Source organism: Ambystoma mexicanum, chromosome 8, assembly GCF_040938575.1.
Source record: "Ambystoma mexicanum isolate Mex_15411 chromosome 8, UKY_AmexF1_1, whole genome shotgun sequence".
In the NCBI taxonomy this organism is placed as follows: Eukaryota; Metazoa; Chordata; class Amphibia; order Caudata; family Ambystomatidae; genus Ambystoma; species Ambystoma mexicanum.
In genome coordinates, this window is record NC_090929.1 from 1564113406 (window position 1) to 1564139616 (window position 26211).

Sequence of the window (26211 nt, forward strand, 5' to 3'; positions counted from 1 at the left end):
GGCACATATAGAAGAACCTGTGTGGGCTGAAGAGTCTAAGGTTCCTGGTTGCGTGACCTGTGATGGGTGGACCATGTGGTCTGACAACTGCTCCTAGACCAGGGAACCCTCCATTGTGAAATACAAAGACAATGTGAGACTAACCAAGAAGGTGCACTTTAAGTGAACTGTTAATGCAATCCAGAAGCAATGCCAAGTTGATCTGGAGTTGTTATGCACATTGGAAGACTGAAACCAAGATTAAATGATACAGCCGGTCAGACAGCACAGCGAGTAGAGAGCTCGCTTTGACATCCGTGCTGAGCCTGCCAATGCAGGTTCAAATCACGGCTGGGCCAAACTCAGCCTTTCATCCTTCCGAAGTTGATAAATGAACACCACACACCGTGGGTAATAATAAGTAGGGCTCAGATGCCTGAGAGTTCGTATCACTGTATTTATGCAAATTATTATTATTATGACACATTGGAGTCTTGGGGAAGGGAACCCTGAGGCTTGATGTACTGTAATGCTGTCTTGATGAGAGAGCCCCCAATACTCTTTTCTTTGTAACTGTGTTGCCTTTAATATGGGGAAGGCAATGCCAAGGATTGTGTTAAACTGTGTTGCCTTGAACTTTCGGAAGGGAACCCCAAGGATTTGTGGAACTTTCTTGAACCTTGGGAAGGGGAGCCGAAAAAGGAAGCCAGGAGCTAAAAGCAGCTTAGAGCTTTGTTTGATCACTGTTTATTTTATTATTGACATCCCTACACATGGGTTAGCTTTAGTTGTGAGGGCAAGGGTAGGTTTTGGACACAGACAGACTTTTAAGTTGAACTTTCTGACTCAGACGTTCTTTAGTTCTGTTCAGGTAGGGAAATCCCACCTCAGCATAATGCAAGTTAGGCCTTCAACCATCCTGGAATTAGGTTTAATAAATCATTTTATTTTGAACTTTGAATATGTTGCCTTTGTCTTGCTTCATGATGCCTTCACACATGGGAAAATGTTTCTACATGTCTTGATTTAACTGCAAACGCACACGTAAGGCCCTTTACATGGAGTCAATTTTTGGGCTGATGGATGCCACATTTCCTATGGAGAATGAGCCTTTCATTTATTTTGTGGCAGATACAAGTTAAATGCTACTGTTGTCTCTCAGCCAACACATGACGTGCTTTTTCCATGTTATAATGTTCCTTGTGTCAACGGCAGTAGTACCTGTATTGATATTTGCTAGGCACATGTAGCGGTATTGAGGTTTTATGTCAGGCTTTTCATTTACCAGTGGGCTTAGTCTGGCCTTTCAGTTATATCGGTGTTGGGGCTGTGATTAAACCCCACAGGTCTCCCCCCGGCTCTTTTCTCTGGTGAGTTGTCAGAAAGAACAGGGGGAGTGTGGTTTTCCACCAAAGTCTTTTTAATTGGAGCCTGTCCGGCTCTGGGTACCTGGGGTCCTCCCCGTAATCCATTCCTGCCCCCAGACTGTTTGCCCTTTTTCTGAATGTCCATCAGAGTTTGAGCTCGTTCTTCATTGTTTTGTTTAACGGGACTCAATGTTTCTTCTGATTTATGACTTGTGTGAAATTTCAGACTGTTCCCTTCCAGTGTGGAATACCACTTGAAACTGGGAGGAAAGATGATTTTCAAGAATGGAAAAGGTTGCCCATCACCAGTTTGTTCTCCTATATGGATGACAGTGATGTCTGGGACCTGGTTATTTTTTAAATGGAATTCTACTTTCTCAGAGCGTTGGTCAATTAAATGGCAGGTACTATTCATGCTTACATAATTACTACTCATTTTTAATGTTATCGGCCAGTTAGTGTGTGTTCAGAGGACCTTGTTTATACTGTCGATCAGAGGTGGTAACCTCCTCAGTGGATTATTCCCCAGTAAACAAGGTGTGCCCTCTGGAGTCATGACTGCCACTGAGACTTTCAACCGATGCTGCCCAATTTGTATTGGCTGAAGCTCTGGCTTTACTCCTCCAGCGAAGCGGGCGAGGTGGTCTCTTTGTAGTCTCACCTTCAGCCAATCTAATTCCCTGACTTTCTCATCATACGGGTGTTCATGGTCTGAAGTACTCACATTATTCTTTTTAGTCTCCCAGGACATGCCTGTCCGGTCCCCTTCCCTTCTGTATGGTACAGATGAATACTCATCAGGATCAGACAAGGACTGGCCTTCTGGATCAGTTGGGCTAAGCCTGGGTAGGTGCAACTGCCTTGTGTTGCCCTGTTCTTATGAGGTCAGTTCCCATTTGTAGCTGGGAGGTTGTGCATGACTGGCCTGAGGCCCCTGATGGGAGTGGCATCTCACCTTGATCAGAGGGCCTTGTCCTTTATCTTGATTGGTCACTGTGCCTCAGAGCCTATTTATAATTCTCAATTTCCTTTTTGAGACTCTCACACCTGCTTCTCTATGTACTTATTTCCTGGTGGTATTCAGAGATCTGGCTTTTTAATTTTGACACCAATGACTGACTAGTCTCTAGCACCCTACCATGGGCCACCAATTGACCTTTCATTTGCTGTAATTCCTCTTGAAATGCTTCATTTTCTTTCTGGGAGTCATGTATTATGAGTGCATATTCCAGGCGCTTTTCTGTCAAAAGACTAATCTCTTTCTCCTTCATGTCCCTATAATTCGCTGCCTGAGACAGGTCAGCTTCTGCTTGCTTCACAAGCTCCACAAGTTCCATGTTATCTTGCCTCATTCTGGTCATTTCCTGAGAATCTGACTGACCGATCTCTGCATCCCTTTCCAATTTTGATACATCTTGGTCTTTACTTAGATGTAAATTCTGTTGCTTCTAAATATTCAAATCGTGAAGCATTTTGTTAAACTCCTGCTGTGTGTCAATCTCTTTGATGACAAATTGATTGTTTTCCCTTTCTAATCCCCTAATTTGTTATTTGAGGGCCATAATATCATCTAACAACCCCCTGTTATGACTAGTCTGGTCATTCAATGTGCTTTGGCAGTGGCTCACAGTTTCTGCACTCTTTTCACTTGTGTCTTTCAGTGCAGCAGACCCTATTTCTCGCACTGCACCAACCTGTGTGTGGGTTTTCACCTCATTTTGTAATTGTTCAATGAAGTTTTGTTGTTTTACTTCCGAAATCATGAGCATGTTTATATTTCTCAGTCTGACTCAGCACACAAGCCTCCCTATTTTGCAATTGCTCTTCCAGCAATTGCACATGAAAATATAAATGAGCCACGAGTTGAGCAATTTGTATCTGCTCATGCCAAATATTTTGGGTCATGTACAATTCTGTTAATGCTTGGTCCAAAATGGCATGATTCATCCAAATATCATTTCCTACTGATGTGAATTATTGTATCATTTTAGTATGCCAGCTCCCGGCTTCACCCTCATTCCATTCTCCTCGAATGAAGAGCTTAGCCAGAAGCTGCTTCCTGGCCACGCACACTTCTACGGTAGTAATTTTAAATGGCTTTTTGCAACTTTGTAACACTTTCTTTGAGCAAGGGCAAACTCACCCTCTTCCTGCTTGATTTCCACACAATGCCAAATCAAAATCAATTCTAATCAATCTCCTTTTTCACCTATACACCTCCCTCGAACTCAGGGTTCAAGTCTTTGTGGCACTTTAACACAGCAAAAGCAACTTTCTATCCACCTCAATGCGATTACACCAGAATAAATAGCCTGTCACAATGCACTTGTCATGAGTCAAAAAACAGGAAGCGAAATCTGGCACAAACTCCACTTTGTAACGATATATAGAGAGACCACACTCAACATAGGGAGTTCCTTCCCCCACTGAAGAGAGCCCACAATATACCCTTGTATAGTAGGATCAAAATACGTCCTACTTATGACTCATATACATCCCCATGGAACCCTCCCCCTTGTGCCAACAATGAACCAAGAACCAGGCCATGTACAGAAAGAATGTACATTTACTTAAAGTATAGGTTCAATGAGATTCTGTTTATGTTACACACACCACCTTTTTGGTGGCCCAAAAAACAATGCTTCACACACAATGACATTCTTTTTCGTAACAAACAGGCAAATATTACTTAAGAAGATTTATATTGCAAACAAGCATAGGTTTGATGTTAAAACAAATTACACATTATACAATGCCATGATGGAGACATGAGGTGTCCCTTTTGCAAAGAACTTCTCTCCCCAGCACCAAAAACCAAGCCTCAGTAATATGCAGCACCCCTCTGTTTAAAGGCCAGGTCTAGGGATTGGGGACAGTTTGGGAATTTAGTTGGGGCCAAGAGCACCCCTTTGTTTAAATACAATGTTTAAGGAGAGGTGCCAATTGGGAATTTTGTTTGGTGGCAAAAACCCTCTTTTGGTTTTAAAGGTTTAGGAATGGAACAAACACCTTTGTATTTTAAAGGCAAGGTTAGGAAATGGTGACAATTATCAATTTCGTTTTTGTGGCAAGGACACTGCAATTATTTTATGGCGCTATATCATTATTCCTTCTAGGAGAGAGGGTGGAAGTTTCTAACTCTTTCAAGCTCCCCCCTGCATCAATCTATTTGGGAATTAATTAAATTAATATACAGTCAAATATGCTATGGGTCTACACAATTTACCCCCCACCCTCTAATGAAAGGGAACAGGTTAATTAAATAGATTCCCATGCTGACATTTTGTTGGACAATCTACTAACTTTTGGAAATCTCTGGGCTTGGCACTCATGTAGAATCAGCAGGGCTTTGCTTTTGGGGAAAAACAGGATTTTGGCCAACACTTCAGTCAATGGAATCCCACAGCATTAATCCCTTTATGGGCTCCAGGTAAGTATCACAGCCTCTGTTTTCTGGTCTCCCCAGCAATGGGAATCTCCAGCCCTCTTCCAAAATATCCACCCAGATTATTTTTTTTCAGCAGATCTCCTGTCATGGTCATGAGGTCAGGGGCACGGGCATGCAGGGGTCGCATGCACAGGAGATCTGGGTGGGCACTGTGCTGGCGTCTTTGGCGCCAGGCTCATGAACAAAAGTAAACAAGAACATTCATTTAACACCAAAAAGCTTTTATTATGGACATAGCACTTCAGCTGCATTAACATCGAGCATTCCATCCATTAAGCAGAATGCATTAACCTTGAACATTCCATCCATTAAACAGCCCCAAGTGCATTATTGGGTGTGGCTGCTAATGGATTGCCTTTGCATGTGCTCACTCTCTAGGAGTGGCAGGGTGTGGCTGGTAAACCGGCCCTAATGGGCGTGCCCACGATCTCAGCTATATAAGCTGCCCCGATCCTCAAGACAGACGCTTTGCGTTATTCTGCACTTGCAAGCAACGTAACGCTCACCGTCGCCTGAGGTCAGACTTACCTTTGAAGATCCTTCTTCCCGGACATCCTGCTTCCTGCCAGCATACTTACCAACTGGGGGAAGCTGTTCTTACCTGTACATCTCTTCAGCGAACCAAGTATTCATCTTTACACTTTCCGAAATGCCGAAATCTGCATCTTGGCTCCGCAGCACGACACGCTCCATCGTCGACAGCAGCGCCTGCAAGGAAAAACAGAAGACAAGGTTAGACATTGGAAAAACAGTCAATTTAAGGTTGCAGTTCACCATACTTTGTGCTTTTCCTTTTACCATCACTTACCTGCTGTTGAACATTGCGGTAGCATCCATCTTCCATCGCGTCTCACGTCTCACAGCTGCATTGAGGCTGCATTTCCATCTAAGGGAAGAAAACAGAAGAGAGACATTATTGCGGGCATAAATAGGAGCAACATATAAAGACATTAAACAGAACGAACAGCATCACAAGAGCTCAAGAAAGACTTACCAATCATAAGGAGAAGCATAGTCGCAGCTGGATTGGACTAATCCTTATCAGGGATCAGTGAAGGAACTAGATCCCATTCGACGCGCCTTTGCCAGAAGTAGCAGGACGAAGAACTTATCTTCCATAATTCACAGGTGAGCTTTATGGGCCGGCGTATGCTCACAGAAACTGTACTTTGGGGTGAAGGGTTCGAGAGGTACAACAATCACAGATTGACACACTCACATACTCTTTTCTCCACGAAGGAGCAGTATCACCACGTACCACCGCTCACAGCTTTTCTACTGAGGGAGAGGCTTGAAGGGGGTGATTCAAGTTCAGGAAGGGCTGCAACCGTGCCCCAACACCTCCGCAGAGACGAGGTGAGCGTAACATCTCCTTTGGTGATTTTTAAGCAGCAGCCTCTCTTCCATAGGGCAAGACCTTTTTACTCTCTAAGTCCCTCCCATGGAAAATTAATGTGAGGCAATGCTTACTTATGATCTCGCAACCAGGATTGGACATTTACATGTCTCTCCACCCCACAAGACCAGCCCCTCTGTAAGGATTGGTTGAGGAGTCTAGAAGAGAAATATTGCAACTCCCCTTTGAAATTTACATTTTTACATGTCCACTTTTAGCTTCCAAAAAGTCCAACATGGCAAAACTTTACATTTGACAAATAACTGACATTGGCCCTCATTACGACCCTTGCGGAAATCAACCGACCGGACCGCCATAGCGTAAATAGCGTTTCCGCCATTGCACGATGGAGCAAAGTGCGGCTCATTCCGACCCATCGGGCACGAGCACCACGCCATGTCAGAAGTGCAAAGTCCGCGATGGCGGAAATGACCCCAAAACGGCCAACACCGCCGCCGTACGGCGCCCTAGGTGCAATACCGCCACCCATCTCAGCGGACACCGCAGTGAGCGCCAACCGGAAAGTACGGTGACCATTAAATATACGGAAACGGAAGTAAAAGCATGGTCCCGGAACGGGAAACATCCCGCCGTACACCTATAAAACCACAAATTCCACACAACCATTAAAAATACTACCCTGAGACACATCCCAACCCGTCATCCACCCTAGTGAAACCAAGAAAAATGGGAAAAGTAGCGAAGAAAGCGTGCGATCGCAAGCGGCAGGTCCACTTCTCCCGTGAGGAACTCGCGGTGCTCACGGAGACCCTCCAGGAGAATGCTGCCGTCGTCTTCTCCACGCAAATGACCAGGACGGCACTTGCGAACAAGAAGGCCATATGGGCCCTGGTGGCACAGCGGGTAAGTGCGGTGGGGACCGCACCCCGCAACCCACAGCAATGCAGAAAGCGATGGGACGACCTGCGGATACGCGTCCGTAGCATACTTTCTGCCAACCGCAACATTGCCACAGCTACCGGGGGAGGATCGGAATCACCCATCAAGTTGACCCCCTGGGAAGAAATCTGTGCCTCCACCATTGGAATGGAGAGCATAGAGGGAGTCGGAGGGATGGAGAAAGGGGTGCAGACATCCGAAGAATCAGGTAGGTGTCCCAAATAAAACAATGCCAAAACCACAATGTCCAATCATGTGAAGTACCACGTGCCCACATAGTGCAACAGGAACACATGTCCAGGAGAACGTCCACATACATAGGCCTGATAGCACACTTTAAAACTCACATCAAATACATAAATAATTAAAAATCCTAAAAACACCCTCTACACGTGCAGCAGGCACACCCTAACTGCAGGCTGCCAAACAACTGCACCCTCACTCCACACACAAATGAAACCACCTCCAAGGCCCCGACCCAAATCACCCTCAGGTACCACCCCAATGCATGTGATACATTGCCATTCCAATTCCCACAGACCCATTAATAACGCTCGCCCTCCTTTACTCCACCACAGGGTCCGATCCAAACGACGAGCTCCAGGACACCCCTACCAGCACACCTGCAAAGAGGGCCAAGACCAACGGCCAAAGACCCTCCACCTCAGCTGCACGCATCAAGACACGGCAGCAGCACAAATCAAGTGACAGCACACAGGAGGGAACTCCAACAGGCACCCCAGCAGCCAGCATGCCCACAACAACACCACCACAGGTCCCCCCAATGGATGCCACAGTAGGCACTGCTTCTGGTGGCAGCAGCACCATAGGTGATACTGCATTGATGGCAGCATGCTCCGACACAGAAAACGGGGATGTCGAAGTTAGATCCATCCATGACCTGTCTCAATCCCCCTGTCTGTTCCATCCCGTACACCATGAGGATACCACGGAGGGGCACCCACAAGACGACGACTGGCCATCCCCCACAAGCCCTGTGGCAAGGCAACATGAGGTGATCAGCCCCTCTGTGACACCACCGCAAATGGCCATGGCCCAGCAGAGGCAACAGTCCCTCGACCAGGTGATCGTGCAACAGCAGCAACTGGTCACACTCCTCAAGGACCATGCTGATGAATGTGGGGGTACCAAGGCAGCCATAGAAACATCAACTGAGACACTTAGGGCAGAAATGGAGAGAAGTACAGAGACACTAAGGGCACAAATGGAGAGTAGCACCGAGAGCCTGAGAGTACAAATGGAGAGAAGCACCGAGAGCCTGAGAGTACAAATGGAGAGAAGCACCGAGAGCCTGAGGGGGGAACTGCATGCGACGTCCAAAGACGTATGTGCCGAACTTGCCGCAGTGCGCCGTGTGCTTACTGAGCTCTCACAAACCCTTAGGGACATGCATGGACGTGAGCAGGCAGAGACATCATCCGTCGCAAGTTCCGTCCAGGGCAGCCCCCAACGTAGATCTGGGAGGAACCTGCGCTCCACAGGCAGGGGTGCCCCTGATACCCGCAGAGGGGGCTTGCAATAGCGACAGGCCACTGACAATGAGCATCTTTGGACACTGGTGTTCGGGGGGAGGTAGGAGGGTGGAGGGGGTGTGTTGGGCTCACTTGGGTGGCGGGTCGATAGGGTGTCTAACATGATATCACATATGCCATAAACAATGCACGATCATGCAATGAGATGTGTGGACATTGATCTTTGTGTACGAGGCCATTATAGGCGTACAGTCCATATTGTGCATGTTCCAGACACACACAGCGCCACGAGTCCCGTGTCCATGTATCAGCCACCAGGCGTGAGTGCTAGAAGCATGCATCTATGAGATGCTGACGAATGTCACGGCCCTCCTGTGCCTCGCAGACTCCTTGAGGTGCTGCCACATCCCCACCCTCATCATGACCATCATCAGGTGCTTGCAGTTCTGCGTCAGGGGGCATGGGCACATTTCTACGTACGCACATGTTGTGTAGCATGACACATGCCATGACCATCTTTGCAACCTTCACATGGCGGTACAGGAGTGCCCCGCCAGACCTGCTGAGGCAGCGGAAACGAGTCTTCAGTAGGCCGAATGTCTGTTCTATGACTACACGGGTACGTGAGTGGGCATGGTTGTAGTCCTCCTCATGCTGGTCCCGTGGGTTCCGGACTGGTGTGAGGAGCCATCTCTTCAGTGGATACCCGGCATCACCTGTATGTGGACAAGAAAGGAATTTTGAGGAATGCCATTGCTACGTACGCACCCCCCCCCTTCCTGCCAGGTCATTGCCGCATCACATACCCCACATCATCATGCATTAAATGAGACTCACCGAGTAGCCAGGATCTGTTCCCTGCGTGTCGCTCCATGTAGCGTGGTATAGTAGAGTTCCTCAAGACCATAGAATCATGGGTTGATCCAGGGAATCGGGCACAACAATGTGTAATGATCCTGTTGGAGTCACACACCATTTGTACATTCAGGGAATGAAATTGTTTTCGGTTGCGGTACTGGGCCTCCATGGCATGTGGGACAACCAATTCCACATGGGTGCAGTCGATGGCACCAATGCAACCCGGTATGCCGGCAAGTGCATGGAATCCCACTTTTGTGTTGGTAATTTCCTGCTCCGAGCGTGGTAGAGAGATGTAGTCGTCTGCGTGCTTCAGGAGGGCATCGAGCACTTGCAATAGTGTCCGTGAGAACAGTGGCTGTGATATGCCATGCAACTGTCCGACTGTGTGCTGGTAGGTGCCTGTGGCCAGGAAGTGGAGTACAGACACCACCTTCAGTAGGGGTGGGATGGCGGTTGGGCAATCTATCATGCTGACAAGGTCAGCCTGTGTCATGTCCACAATGGCGGTTATGGTGTCCCGGTCCAAACGGTAGAGGGTGTGGATCTGCTCATCAGTGAGGTTGAACGGATGTGCTCGGAGGCGTGGGATTGCGGGCTGCCTGCGTGGTGGTAGTGGCTGTGCTGGCGGCCCTTGCTGGCCCTGCCTTGGCCTCCTCCTCCTCCTGCGTCTCCGCCGTGCGGCCTGTTGTAGTTGGTGTTCGTCTTCTTCTTGAAGTTGGAGTACTTGCAGTGCTATCAGGTCCCCCAGGGCCAACATGGCTAGTCCTGCCGGTAGCATTTCGGAGTGGGTGTGGTTGTGGAAGGAGACTGGGCGTGCAATTTATGTGTTTTCAGGCTGTATGGCCTCCACCTGTGGTGATTCATTCCACCTGTGCAAGCTGCACTCCCCTTTGGGCGAGCACGTCCCGCACACAACGCTGCAATTCGACGAATGGCATCTTGCTATTGCAATCATGTATTTGTACCCGATGGCAGTGTAACATTGGTTGATATGTTCATTCGGCTATGGTCCCATTTTTTCACATACTATCTTTGCAGTCGCGAACAGACTTGTGAAGGGTCAGTGGAACGTAGTACTCGAGTAACGGTGGACCCTCATGCAACACTGTACCGAGCTTCACCGACGGGCGGGGCGTCCCATTTGTGAGTGAAGGCAGTTGCCATTTTCACACACAGCCGCACTAGATGGATTAATTTGTGATTTCAAGCGGCCACAGATGCCTTTTCGACGTGATGTTGCAAATGAGGAATTCGAAGGGCGGCGCTTTCGGTTTTCAGCTAGCGGCGAGGAGATGCCCACAGGTCTGACTGCAAATATAACGTTCTATTGTTCAATGTCCTTGGGACAGGGGCCATGGCGAGGATGCAATGATTGATATGAATATTTTGGGATGCGCAATAGCGACGTGGGCGATGAGGCCGGACGTTCCCACATACATGTTACTTCACAACACTGGAATTACGGGCTGGGGCACAGTGGATTTTGCAGGCTGCATAACGCACAGACTCAATGGAAATTTCACATGTTATGTGAGTATGGAAACAGGCGTTTTCATTACGGGATGAGGGAATGATGTATGGATGCATGGACAGATGATTTGATACAGAGTTTGCCATGTACAGGGCTTCTTGGAATCTATCCGCCTCCCCTGCGCTATGTGATGCAGGGCTGCCATAGTGGGACCATCGTCTATCTGGCCTTGTTGAGCCCTCCCTGTCTCGACGCGCCTTCAGACACTTGTGTCTATGCACGTTACCAATCCCATCAGATGGATTCTGTTTTAACAGACGCATGCACAGGTACACTCGTTTGTGATAGTGTTTTCACCTCGATATAGATAGTTATGATTTGCAAGTGGTTTTTGGGTGGTGATGATCCTTTGGAGTGGGCTAGCATGCATATGGCTGTGGATTTGGTGTGATCATTGAAGTGAGTAATTCAAATGTAGTTCTGATGGCCATACTATTCTTTTTCATTTCATTTGGTTGACAGGTATCTCCTCCCCTTTTGCCACTGCCATCTGTATGCCACTCCTGCAGATGGATTTTACTCCCGACACCTGCTGCTTCGTGTTAATCAGTGGACCAGCATTACGATCTTATGAGACAATCGCCAATGGGCCACATGCCCTTACGCAGTACTAGTGGCTAGGAGCAACATTTCGGTCTTTCAGCTGGACTAGTGCCTCCCTATTGGGACGGCCCTGCGGTTCTAGGCGCTTCCATGTTGCCTTTTCGTACGGGAATGTAGCACCTGTGTACCATGAAGGAACAGGGCGTCACACAAGAAGTAGCTGGTCATTTATTGCGGATGCAGCCCACAATAATGAAATATGTTTTGGAGTTCATGGCCTAATGGCTGTATGGGCTTGGAGATTTTGTTGTGATTTAATTTCTATTCTGATATGAACCGTGTAGCGTTCTTCTTTGCAAGTGATGTGGCATACTACTATTTGGGGAGCGATGTATTGTGAGGAGATCTGCATTGGGTTCCAGCTTCGGGGTATAGTTGCGTGGTACTGTGCTGGGCGCGTTTGCCTACGAAGCCCAGTGAGGTCAGGGATAAGGGCTGCCATTATGACTGTTTTGATGTTGTCATGCTCAGGGGCGGGGGATTAGCTTTTGTGTAACAGATGCCGGTCAGCCAGTTGGATTGGTGGAATGATGTGATTATCGGAATATTGCTGGTCACAGGTGCCTGTGTTTGCGTGCGTTTCTTGGTGGGAGACTGAGGTCATGTCCATTTGTATAGCTTCTGTATTCGTGCCATCTGTGCCCTGCAGCTCCCATTGGGCCCTCTTGAGATTCATTTGTTCGTTGGCAGGCATGGATGACTAGTACATTTCACTGGTTGCATTGTGTGACTTCATTGCACCTACGGGGGGTTGTACAATGTGGCCAGGGAGCGGTGTACAAGCACTCAGTAGGGCCGTTTACGGTTGGTTCGCGATGCCGTACTTCTCACCATGGCGGAATGGTACTTTCCGCCGTGCTTGATGGCGTTAGGTGCATGTCCGCTAGGGTCGGAATTCGCGTACCGTTGCGCCATGGTGGTAATTACGGTTTGGCATGGCGCGCGCGCGCGTACTTGGTGCAGTTAGCGTTGGCGTTCACTACGGTGTCGCTAATGGCATCGTACTTTGCGGTGACGGGTCATGATCGCACCGAGCGCTATTCGATGGCGGTATTGCATTTCCGCCATCGTTTTTCGATTTCCGCCAGGGTCGTAATGAGGCCCATTATGTACAGATATTAATATTCCCCTCCTCTTGACGATTAGTAGATGTTATTTTTATTTTGGCACGCCATAGCACAGGCGTGGTGTTGTTTTTTACATTTACACAGAAAGTATAATAGTTATGAATATGAAATTTAATAGCCAGATACCTAATTTAACAGGCCATCAGCTCACCAGATTCCAAGTTTCCAACATTTTCATGGAAGTCGAAAACACATTTTAGGTGGTACCTGAAATTACCAAAATCGAACATGAATGACAATTATATCAATACCACTGCCTTGAAATTAGCTTTAAAATGACACCAGAATTAACTTTGTAAGACTTATTTTTACTGAGAAAATCACTAGTTATGATAGTCCATTTAAACTAATGGGACGGGCTAAGGAATCAAAACTCAAATCCATCCATTTCCTGGCTGCACCAAAGCCTTTCTCATTTCACCTGAAAAGAAATGGCCAGTTCACTCTGTGACATGTATTTTGCATGAGAAACCTATTATTCATTTTAATACATTGTGTCTCGCCGTCACACACCAAGTTTTTTCCGTGATATTTTTATTTCAGCAACATTTTTCTTCATGTCTTTATTTAGCTGCAAACGACACATGTAAGGCCCTTTACATGGTGTCAATTTCTGGGCTGGTGAATGCCACATTTCCCATGGAGAAAAGGCCTTTCATTTTTTTTGTAGCAGATACAAGTTAAATGCTGCTGTTGTCTCTCAGCTAACACACTGGTGTGCCTTTTCCAGGTTAAAATGTTCCTTGCGTCGACTGCAGAAATACCTGAATTTAGATTTTCTATGCACATTTAGCAGTATTGAGGTTTTAAGGCAGGCTTTTCATTCACCACTCGGCCTAGACTGACCTTTCAGTTACATCTGTTGGGGCTGTGATTAAACCCCACAGGATCACTGTTAGCCTGGAGTTAATGTCAGGAAGCAGAGAATGGTGTTATTGAGGCCTGTGAAGATTGAGCTAGGGTTTCCATTGGCGTTGGTTGGTACGTACCCCATCCTACTCTGCCGTATTTAACTCTGCATGACCATGAGAAAACATTGCTCCTGATTCATTTCTGACTGTTCAGACTGACAGGCCACCCAGCCCAGGTCCTCCAGAGAGTGGGCAGTGCTTCCTCTGAGGCTAGGTACATGGAGAACATCTTCAGTGAGGGCATACCTATCAAACCTCTCTGCTGGGGGAAGAAAATGTCCATGCCGCAGCCACAGCGCCATCAGTCGCAAAGGGTGGTGGGTCCGAACGCAATCTCCTAATACTGCACAAGATTCTGCAGATAAGGGTGACATGGATATGGCTGCACAATTCCAAATAATTTCAGCTGAAATGAAGACCCTGAACCAGCGCACGCAAGAGATGAATTTAGCCGTACAGAATGTGGCGGAAGAGCTTAAAGACATTAATTGCAGCATCAATGCCCAGGCCGAGCAGACCATGGATAATGATCAGCAGATCAGAAGAAAGCTAGCGGGTTTTGGCCCTGGAAGTGGATGCAGCTGTTAAGGTGATTCAATGCCGAGGGGCAAAGCTGGACGACAAAAAAAATCGTTCCCGCCGCAGTAATGTCTGCCTAGTCGGACTGATGGAGGGCACAGAAGTTAACGACCTCGATGGCTTCCTGTATTCTTTATGGTAGTCAGTGCTCCATCTTGGTAATCCCAGAGAGTTCCTCATCGAACGAGCCCACAGAGCGCTAATCCTGAAACCAGAGAAGGATGCTCGGGCCTGGGTCATCACTGTCCCCTTCTTGATCTTCCAGCATTAATTATCTATCTTGAAGGCTTACCGGCATCATGTTCCTATCCATTTGGACGGAGTACAGATACAACTTTTCAATGGCTTTTCGGTGAAGGTGTCCACATGGCGCAGGGAGTTTAATCTGATCTTTGAGCCACTGAAAGGGTCGTCGCATCACTATTATCTGAAATTCCCAGCAATCTGGTGCTTTCAACTTGATGGGAAATGGCATTCATTTGACTCTCCTACTGAAGCCTGGCAGTTTTTGGCCTGACATGACATGCTGACCCGGATTGCATCCCCACCCAAGACTCACAGGCTTCCACTGCCAAGTAGGGAGATTTTAAGCACAACCAACCCGAATCGAGGTCACTGTGGTAAAGGACAAAAGGTCGACAACCCAGGGGCCCGGCGCGATCAGCTGGGGGAGGGGTACAGGATAAGTCACCTACATTAAGAGACTATCACCTTCGCTCAATACAGGACTTGGCCTCTATGGCATGACAGAGCCAACTGTGGGACACTTGCCTGTGTGGCTATGAGGTTCTTCGAAACTCATGCTCTCTCTTTATTTTTCTGTTTTTTCTGTTTTTATAAACCAGGGCAGAAAACGCTATTTGTATTCCTGCTAAGTAGCTCATCTTGCTACTTCAATGTTACGATTGTTCTGATCTAATATTCGGTAATTACTGCTTGCAAAATGTGATTGAGATCCGCAGATTCTCACCTATCTGTTTCCGCATTGGTTTTATTTTTTTCTTATTAGGTTCCTTACTTGGGTACTCAATGTTTGAACGTTTTCCCTGTTTACTATTGTTATGCTGTGGAGAAAGGGTTGGGGATTTGTTTTTGGTGTTCTGGTTGTGCCATGGGGGAAAATGGCAATGACTGGTGGGGGACCATCATGTTGATTATGTTGCTATCTGGGTTGGAAATGCACTGGTGTGTGGGGGAAGTGACTGGATATTGGTGGACCACTTGTGTCTCTTTTGGCAGGCCGATATGGTATGTGTGTGCATTTGGTGGACTAGCTGGCAGGCATGACTACGGTTATGATTATCACCCTGCCTATTCAGGGCTTGTGGGACCCGATTAGGTGCTGTGGAATGTTGAACCTGTTGCAGGTTGAAGGGCGATATTGTCATCCCCAGAAGACCCACCTAGATGGGGTCCAATCGGAGAAGCTGGAATGGGGGTGGGTTGGGCAGGCCTTCCATGCTTCATTTATATGTAGGAGAGGGATGTCTATCCTCAATCACAAACGGCTGCCCTTTGCCCCGTTGTATACTCTATATGACGCGGATGGGTGCTTTATTCTGGTGAAGGGGATACTTTTCCAACAATGTGTCACACTTTTAAATATCTATGGTCCGACTGATGACAATGCTGGCTTCTTCACCCATGTCCCTAAACAGAGTTTCCCCTACATGGGCCTCTTACATTTGTTGGGGGGATCTCAATGTGGCCTTGGCACCTGCCTTGGACAGGCAGCCACCTCCCTCCACCTGTTCTACGTTCCCAGACAAATTAGGGCTCTTCTGCATCTGATGGATGAGCTCCGGCTCTGGGATGTGTGGAGGGAGATGCATCCGTAGTGACGAGATGTTTCCTTCTGCTTGAATCACCACAGGAGCTATGCACATCTCAATTATTGGCTACTTGTTTCACCAACGCTATCCATGGTAGATTGGTGCAAGATCCGACCCATCAATATATCAGATAATGGCCCTATAGTGCTGCAGATATCGCTCCCGACGGTGCAACTCCAGGCCCCGCCCTGGAGACTGAACCTCATGGCCATGCAATATTCCTACTTTGTGGAGCACTTGGGGCAGCACAAAGATTTGTTCTGGGCCAAAAATCTAATTGAGGGCTTTACGGCTGTGGGATGTTGGGATGCATTCAAAGCTTCACTGGGGGGGCAATGTATCGCTAAATGGGCCTTTAAGATGAAGGGGTGGAAACAGCACGAGAAGCAGCTCTGTGTGAACCTTCTGGGCATGAAGCGAGCACATAAGGCTTCACGAGATTGGGCTCCGCTGTGTAAAATTAAACAATGCCGGAGGGATATCAAGAATTGCACCGCACTGAGAGCCCAGATGTTTTTCTCCAAGTGCCCTCTATCCTTTTTTGAAAATGATTACCGCCTTCTGCGACCATTGGCTGTCCTCTGAAGGGCCGTCAGCAGGCACAGCTCATTGATGCTGTTAATTCTAGGTCAGACACAAGAGTGGTAAATGATCGCTTTGTGGCGTTCTATCGAGAGCTCTATGCCAATCCATCTACTCCCAAAGCCGGTGTCATTCTGGATTTTCTCGACAGGCTGAACCTGTTTACTATATCTGAAGAGGACAAGTGTCTGCTGAATGCCCGGATTGAGGAGGATGAGGTTGTTGCTGCCGTGGCAGGATTGGCCAGAGGAAAGGCCACCGGCCCCAACGGTCTCCCATTCACTCCGTAGAAAGTGCTGGTAGGTAAAATAGCCCAGAGACTTGCAACCCTATTCAATGAAGCAAGGGATGCGGGGTCCCTACCCATTTCATTGTTGGGTGCTAATATTATCGCTTTCCCTTAACCTGGTAAGAATCACACCAACTGTAGTGCATATAAACCAATATTCCTTATCAATACAGATGCTAAAATGTCTTGCCAAATGGTTAGTGAGACGACTAGATCATATTCTTGCAAAGTTGGTCCACCCAGAGACGGGTTTCATTTGCGGTCGGCATTCTTGAGACAATATGAAACGACTCCTAAAAGTAGTTGGAGCAGAGGCAGAGGGGGATGATATTACACTATCCCTCGTTGCAGAGAAGGCGCATGATAAGGTCAAATGGGACTATATGTTTGCAGTGTTGCGGTTCTTCGGCATCGAGGGATACTCCCTGGATATGGTGGGGCTCCTATATCGTAGTCCACAGGTGTCAGTAGTTACCGATGGATTCACCCCTGCTCCCGTCCGTCTGTACACAGGCCCGCAACAAGGCTTTCCCTTGTCACTGCTCCAATACGCCTTGGCCATTGATTCCCTAGTGGCCAGGATTCGATGGGACTCTGATCTAGAGGGTATCTCCAGAGTGGGGATTGAACATTGCATATATTTATATGCGGATGATGTTCCCTTATACTTAGCTAATTGGCGAGCTAACCTTCCCCTATCCAGTCCATCTTGCGTGACTTTGGCCCGATTTCTGAGTATAAAATCAATTATGACAAGTCAGCAGTGCTGCACTATGCAGTGATATCCCCTGGAACCCTGGGAGAGTAGCCCGGTTCCAAATGAATACCATCAAATATTTGTGGATCCAAGTAGACCCCCCCAGTGGGAACTCTAGTTTACAATAATTATTTGGCATTGATCGCTTAGATCAAAATGGACTTGCTCAAATGGAATGCTCCATTCCCTATGTCTGCAGGGTAGGAACATTTTTGTAAAAATGAATACCCTCCCTAAATTGGTTTATTTGGCGCAAATGATTTCCTCTCCTATGCCCCCAAAGATGAGACGGGAGTGCGACAGGCACATCGGGAAATTCATCTGGCGACATAGAAGAGCCAGATTGAAAACTGAGTGGTTGTACGCCTCCAAGCAGGATGGGGGTCTAGCTCTTCCCTTGCGGCACTCGTACTTCTTGGCGGCACAGCCGTGTTGGATCAAAAGATGGCTGAACTCAAATGAGATAGCCAGCTGGCATAAAATCGAGCCAGGCATATTGCAGCCCCTCACTCCTCAGTAAGCGGTGGCTCTCCCGTGGGCCCACCTTCCACGCCACATTGTCCTAAACCCCATTATGTGCACTTTGCTGCAGTATTGGTCACAGTTGCTGAAGAAAACTGGGCTAGACACAAAATCAGTGCTGCCCTGGGAAGGACACGGAGCGTTGCATTTGATGTGCCCGAAGGGTAGAGAGAGATGGGCCCGATGTGAAACCAGGCAGCAGGAGCACATAATGGATCTGTTCGAAGATGCCACTCCACTACCATTTGCCAAGGCCAGGGTGGTACTGGTTCTGGAGCAAACAGCTTGGTTGAAGCACAGGGGGGTGATCTCTCTGATACGAGCCCAAACAACAGAGACTATATTTGCTCGCAGCCCCTCGAATTGCAAATTAGAACTGGATGTAGATAAGCTAAAATTCCCTAAATTAAAGGCCTTCTATCAGCAAAGTATCTCGAATAATGTGGGGAGGAATGTGTATGCTAGCTGAACAATGGGCAGTGGAATTGGATATCCAATTGTACTGCAGAGATATATACACATTCTTCTCACTGATTAATGAGGTATCTTACGGTATGGGGAACAGAGAAATTCAGTAAAAAACATTCAAAGGTATTATTAAATGTCAGTCAAGATGGCCGCGATGAAACTGATGTCCAGTGATTATTGGATGGTCTGTGGACGGCAAGGGTCATTGGGGCATATGTTCTGGTCCTGCCTGGTTGTCCAGAGATTCTGGGGCTTGGCGCGAAGAAGTTATGAAGAATCCCTGGAATGACGCTGCTGTTAGGGCCAAGGTCTATGCTATTTGGGGCATGGATGGAGGATTGGCATGATGACAATAATGTGGTGAGACATATGCATACAATGATGTTCGCCGCCAGAAAAACAGTTCTTATTAAATGGAAGTGTGCGGAGGGCCTGCTTATGAGTGTGTGGGACGGGCTTGTTTTGAGCTTGTGTGACCACTAGAGGCAAGCCTATGTGAATCAACGAGGAATGGAGAGAGGCAGCTCTGGGAATGATATGAGCAGTATATTTGAAGAGCCCTCGGGTGTCAGTGGTGCCAGCCCCTCATTGAGCACTAGCTGGGGTAGGTCAGTGAAGGTGGGGGAAAAGGAGGTATATGTTGTCGGGGTACCTGAATTCAGCCCTAATGCATATTATTTTTGTCTCCGCCAGATTGTCTCCTTAGGTTTTCCTCCTCCTGATGTGCATTGTATCTTCTACAAGTTCATACTTTCTCTTTCTTTGGGTAATGGTATGTGCCCCCATGAGGGTGGAAGGTCCAACCATATCTTTTCTTTTGAAACGTCGAGAGTAGATAAGTGTGATCTGATGAATTAAACCTCCCTCTACAGCTTATGAACTTCCCGGCCTGTGATTTGTCTTGTTCCTCTCGATTTGCATATGTTGTGATATTGTGCTTTCTGTATGATCTTTTTTTGTTAATAAAAATATTTAAATTTAAAAAAAGAACAATAAGTCAGAGGGAGGCTGCCATTCAGTGTAGGACAGGGAAAGCAGTACATCAGGCGCTGTATCAAGGAGACTCAACCAGAGAGGGAATCAACATTGAGCCAACTACGCTATCTGGCCTTTTCACTGGAGCTAATGATCCCGAAAGCTGCAACAATAGCGGAGAAAGCATTGGGGACCAGGCATCCAAAGACTGCTACAATAGTGAGTTTGGCACTATTGCCCTAAAATAGTGAGCTTGGCATTATTAACCTAAAACAGCGAGCTGGCTACTATAACCATACAACAATGAGCTTGGGCTATATTCCAGGTACAGAGAGCCCAGCACTATAGCGTAATTACATTGAATTGGGCACTATATCCCTTTCACAAAGAGCTGGGCACTAAATCCTTAGTACAGTGAGCCAGTCAAGGTGAACTGGGAACTGCAGCCGTAAATAATCATGGCGGTCTGTTTATACCTGAAACTCGGATTGAGTGGGAAAGATGTCAATCAGTCATTATACCCTGGATACATTACAAATAGTGAGCTGTGAGCCTCATCCCTTAGACTGTGTTGAAAGGATTCAGAACTCCTGCTGGGCGCTACATCCCTAGGACTATGTCAGTCAAGATGGATGCAGGGTGCAAAATCCCTACGACTGTGTTGGTAAAAAAAAGCATGCTGGGTGCTATATCCCCAGAACTATGTCAGTCAAGGTGCATGCTAGGTGCCATATCCCTAGAACTGTGTCCGTACAGAAACATGATGAGTACTATATCCACAAAACTATGTCAGTCAAGAAGCATTCCAGGTTCTATACCCCTAGGACTGTGTTGTAAAAGACACATGCTGGGTGCTAAATCCCCAGAACTATGTCAGTCAAGTTGCATGCTGGTGCTATATCCCCAGAACTATGTCAGTCAAGACGCATGCTGGGTGCTATGTCCCTACAACTATGTCAGTCAAGAGACATGCTGTGTGCGATACCCCTACAACTATGTCAGTCAGAAAGCACAGTGGGTGCTATATCCCTAGTACTGTGTCACTAAAGATGCCTGCTGGGTGCTATATCCACAGGACTATGTCAGTCAAGAAGCATGCTTGGTGCTATATCCCTAAGACTGTGTCAGTAAAGATGCATGCTGGGTGCTATATCCTTAGGATTGTGTCAGTAAAGGAGCATGCTGTGTGCTGTATCCGTAGGACTGTGTCAGTAAAGATGCATGATGGGTGCTATATCCCTAGTACTTTGTCAGTAAAGATGCATGCTGGTGCTATATCCCTAGGACTGTGTCAGTAAAGATGCATGCTGGGTGCTATAGCCCTAGGACTGTGTCAGTAAAGAAGCATGGTAGGTGCTATATCCTCAGAACTATGTCAGTCAAGAAGAATGCTGTTTGCTATATCCCTAGGACTGTGTCAGCAAAGAAGCATGCTGTGTGCTATATCCCTAGGACGGTGTCAGTTAAGATGCATGCTGGATGCTAAATCCCTAGGACTGTGTCAGTAAAGAAGCATGCTGAGTGCTATATCCACAGGACTATGTCAGTCAAGAAGCATGCTTGGTGCTATATCCCTAAGACTGTGTCAGTAAAGATGCATGCTGGGTGCTATATCCTTAGGATTGTGTCAGTAAAGGAGCATGCTGTGTGCTATATCCGTAGGACTGTGTCAGTAAAGATGCATGATGGGTGCTATATCCGTAGTACTTTGTCAGTAAAGATGCATGCTGGGTGCTATAGCCCTAGGACTGTGTCAGTAAAGAAGCATGCTAAGTGCTATATCCTCAGAACTATGTCAGTCAAGAAGAATGCTGTTTGCTATATCCCTAGGACTGTGTCAGTAAAGAAGCATGCTGTGTGCTATATCCCTGGGACTGTGTCATTTAAGATGCATGCTGGGTGCTATATCCCTAGGACTGTGTCAGTAAAGAAGCATGCTGAGTGCTATATCCACAGGACTATGTCAGTCAAGAAGCATGCTTGGTGCTATATCCCTAAAACTGTGTCAGTAAAGATGCATGCTGGGTGCTATATCCTTAGGATTGTGTCAGTAAAGGAGCATGCTGTGTGCTATATCCGTAAGACTGTGTCAGTAAAGATGCATGATGGGTGCTATATCCCTAGTACTGTGTCACTAAATATGCATGCTGGGTGCTATATCCACAGGACTATGTCAGTCAAGAAGCATTCTTGGTGCTATATCCCTAAGACTGTGTCAGTAAAGATGCATGCTGGGTGCTATATCCTTAGATTGTGTCAGTAAAGGAGCATGCTGTGTGCTATATCCGTAGGACTGTGTCAGTAAAGATGCATGATGGGTGCTATATCCCTAGTACTGTGTCAGTAAAGATTCATGATGGGTCCTATATCCCTAGTACTGTGTCAGTAAAGATGCATGCTGGGTGCAATATCCACAGAACTATGGCAGTCAAGAAGCATGGTGCGTGCTATTTCCCCAGAACTATGTCAGTCAAGAAGCATGCTGGGTGCTACATCCCTAGGACTGTGTCAGTAAAGATGCATGCTGGGTGCTATATCCCTAGGACTGCGTCAGTAAAGAAGCATGCTAGGTGCTATATCCACAGGACTATGTCAGTCAAGAACCATGCTTGGTGCTATATCCCTAAGACTGTGTCAGTAAAGATGCATGCTGAGTGCTATATTCTTAGGATTGTGTCAGTAAAGGAGCATTATGTGTGCTATATCCGTAGGACTGTGTCAGTAAAGATGCATGCTGGGTGCTATATCCCTAGTACTGTGTCAGTAAAGATGCATGCTGGGTGCTATATCCACAGAACTATGTCAGTCAAGAAGCATGGTGCATGCTATATCCCCAGAACTCTATGACAGTCAAGAAGCATGGTGCATGCTATTCCCCCAGAACTATGTCAGTCAAGAAGCATGCTGGGTGCTATATCCCTAGAACTATGTCAGTCAAGAAGCATGCTGGGTGCTATATCCCTAAGACGGTGTCAGTAAAGATGCATGCTGGGTGGTATATCCTTAGGATTGTGTCAGTAAAGACGCATGCTGGGTGCTATATCCCTAGTACTGTGTCAGTAAAGATGCATGCTGGGTCCTATATCCCTAGGACTGTGTCAGTAAAGATGCATGCTGGGTGCTATATCCCTAGTACTGCGTCAGTAAAGATGCATGCTGGGTGCTATATCCACAGAACTATGTCAGTCAAGAAACATGGTGCGTGCTATATCCCCAGAACTATGTCAGTCAAGAAGCATGGTGCGTGCTATTTCCGCAGAAATATGTCAGCCAAGATGCATGCTGGGTGCTACATCCCTAGGACTGTGTCAGTAAAGATGCATGCTGGGTGCTATATCCCTAGGACTGTGTCAGTAAAGAAGCATGCTGTGTGCTATATCCCTAGGACTGTGTCAGTAAAGATGAATGCTGGGTGCTATATCCCTAGAACTACGTCAGTCACGAAGCATGCTGGGTCCTATATCCCTAAAACTGTGTCAGTAAAGATGCATGCTGAGTGCTATATCCTTAGGATTGTGTCGGTAAAGAAGCATGCTGGGTGCTATATCCCTAGGACTGTCTGTAAAGATGTATGATGGGTGCTATATCACCAGGACTATGTCAGTCAAGAAGCATGGTCCGTGCTCTATCCCAGAACTATGTCAGTCAAGAAGCATGCTGGGTGCTATATCTCCAGAACTTTGTCAGTCAAGAACCATGCTGGGTTTTATATCTTTAGTTCTATGTCAATCAAGAGGCATGCTGGGTGTTGTACCTTTAAGACTGTTCTTTGGTACGAAGCAGCATGCTGGGTGCTATATCCCTAGGACTGTGTCAGTAAAGATGCATGCTGGGTGCTATAGCCCTAGGACTGTGTCAGTAAAGAGGCATGGTAGGTGCTATATCCTCAGAACTATGTCAGTCAAGAAGAATGCTGTTTGCTATATCCCTAGGACTGTGTCAGTAAAGAAGCATGCTGTGTGCTATATCCCTAGGACGGTGTCAGTTAAGATGCATGCTGGATGCTAAATCCCTAGGACTGTGTCAGTAAAGAAGCATGCTGAGTGCTATATCCACAGGACTATGTCAGTCAAGAAGCATGCTTGGTGCTATATCCCTAAGACTGTGTCAGTAAAGATGCATGCTGGGTGCTATATCCTTAGGATTGTGTCAGTAAAGGAGCATGCTGTGTGCTGTATCCGTAGGACTGTGTCAGTAAAGATGCATGATGGGTGCTATATCCCTAGTACTTTGTCAGTAAAGATGCATGCTGGGTGCTATAGCCCTAGGACTGTGTCAGTAAAGAAGCATGCTAAGTGCTATATCCTCAGAACTATGTCAGTCAAGAAGAATGCTGTTTGCTATATCCCTAGGACTGTGTCAGTAAAGAAGCATGCTGTGTGCTATATCCCTAGGACTGTGTCATTTAAGATGCATGCTGGGTGCTATATCCCTAGGACTGTGTCAGTAAAGAAGCATGCTGAGTGCTATATCTACAGGACTATGTCAGTCAAGAAACATGCTTGGTGCTATATCCCTAAAACTGTGTCAGTAAAGATGCATGCTGGGTGCTATATCCTTAGGATTGTGTCAGAAAAGGAGCATGCTGTGTGCTATATCCGTAGGACTGTGTCAGTAAAGATGCATGATGGGTGCTATATCCCTAGTACTGTGTCACTAAAGATGCATGCTGGGTGCTATATCCACAGGACTATGTCAGTCAAGAAGCATTCTTGTTGCTATATCCCTAAGACTGTGTCAGTAAAGATGCATGCTGGGTGCTATGTCCTTAGATTGTGTCAGTAAAGGAGCATGCTGTGTGCTATATCCGTAGGACTGTGTCAGTAAAGATGCATGATGGGTGCTATATCCCTAGTACTGTGTCAGTAAAGATTCATGTTGGGTGCTATATCCCTAGTACTGTGTCAGTAAAGATGCATGCTGGGTGCAATATCCACAGAACTATGGCAGTCAAGAAGCATGGTGCGTGCTATTTCCCCAGAACGATGTCAGTCAAGAAGCATGCTGGGTGCTACATCCCTAGGACTGTGTCAGTAAAGATGCATGCTGGGTGCTATATCCCTAGGACTGTGTCAGTAAAGAAGCATGCTAGGTGCTATATCCACAGGACTATGTCAGTCAAGAACCATGCTTGGTGCTATATCCCTAAGACTGTGTCAGTAAAGATGCATGCTGAGTGCTATATTCTTAGGATTGTGTCAGTAAAGGACCATTATGTGTGCTATATCCGTAGGACTGTGTCAGTAAAGATGCATGATGGGTGCTATATCCACAGAACTATGTCAGTCAAGAAGCATGGTGCATGCTATATCCCCAGAACTATGTCAGTCAAGAAGCATGGTGCATGCTATTTCCCCAGAACTATGTCAGTCAAGAAGCATGCTGGGTGCTATATCCCTAAAACTGTGTGAGTAAAGATGCATGCTGTGTGCTATATCCCTAGGACTGTGTCAGTAAAGAAGCATGCTGTGTGCTATATCTCTAGGACGGTGTCAGTTAAGATGCATGCTGGATGCTAAATCCCTAGGACTGTGTCAGTAAAGAAGCATGCTGAGTGCTGTATCCACAGGACTATGTCAGTCAAGAAGCATGCTTGGTGCTATATCCCTAAGACTGTGTCAGTAAAGATGCATGCTGGGTGCTATATCCTTAGGATTGTGTCAGTAAAGGAGCATGCTGTGTGCTGTATCCGTAGGACTGTGTCAGTAAAGATGCATGATGGGTGCTATATCCCTAGTACTTTGTCAGTAAAGATGCATGCTGGGTGCTATAGCCCTAGGACTGTGTCAGTAAAGAAGCATGCTAAGTGCTATATCCTCAGAACTATGTCAGTCAAGAAGAATGATGTTTGCTATATCCCTAGGACTGTGTCAGTAAAGAAGCATGCTGTGTGCTATATCCCTAGGACTGTGTCATTTAAGATGCATGCTGGGTGCTATATCCCTAGGACTGTGTCAGTAAAGAAGCATGCTGAGTGCTATATCCACAGGACTATGTCAGTCAAGAAACATGCTTGGTGCTATATCCCTAAAACTGTGTCAGTAAAGATGCATGCTGGGTGCTATATCCTTAGGAATGTGTCAGTAAAGGAGCATGCTGTGTGCTATATCCGTAGGACTGTGTCAGTAAAGATGCATGATGGGTGCTATATCCCTAGTACTGTGTCAGTAAAGATTCATGTTGGGTGCTATATCCCTAGTACTGTGTCAGTAAAGATGCATGCTGGGTGCAATATCCACAGAACTATGGCAGTCAAGAAGCATGGTGCGTGCTATTTCCCCAGAACGATGTCAGTCAAGAAGCATGCTGGGTGCTACATCCCTAGGACTGTGTCAGTAAAGATGCATGCTGGGTGCTATATCCCTAGGACTGCGTCAGTAAAGAAGCATGCTAGGTGCTATATCCACAGGACTATGTCAGTCAAGAACCATGCTTGGTGCTATATCCCTAAGACTGTGTCAGTAAAGATGCATGCTGAGTGCTATATTGTTAGGATTGTGTCAGTAAAGGAGCATTATGTGTGCTATATCCGTAGGACTGTGTCAGTAAAGATGCATGCTGGGTGCTATATCCCTAGTACTGTGTCAGTAA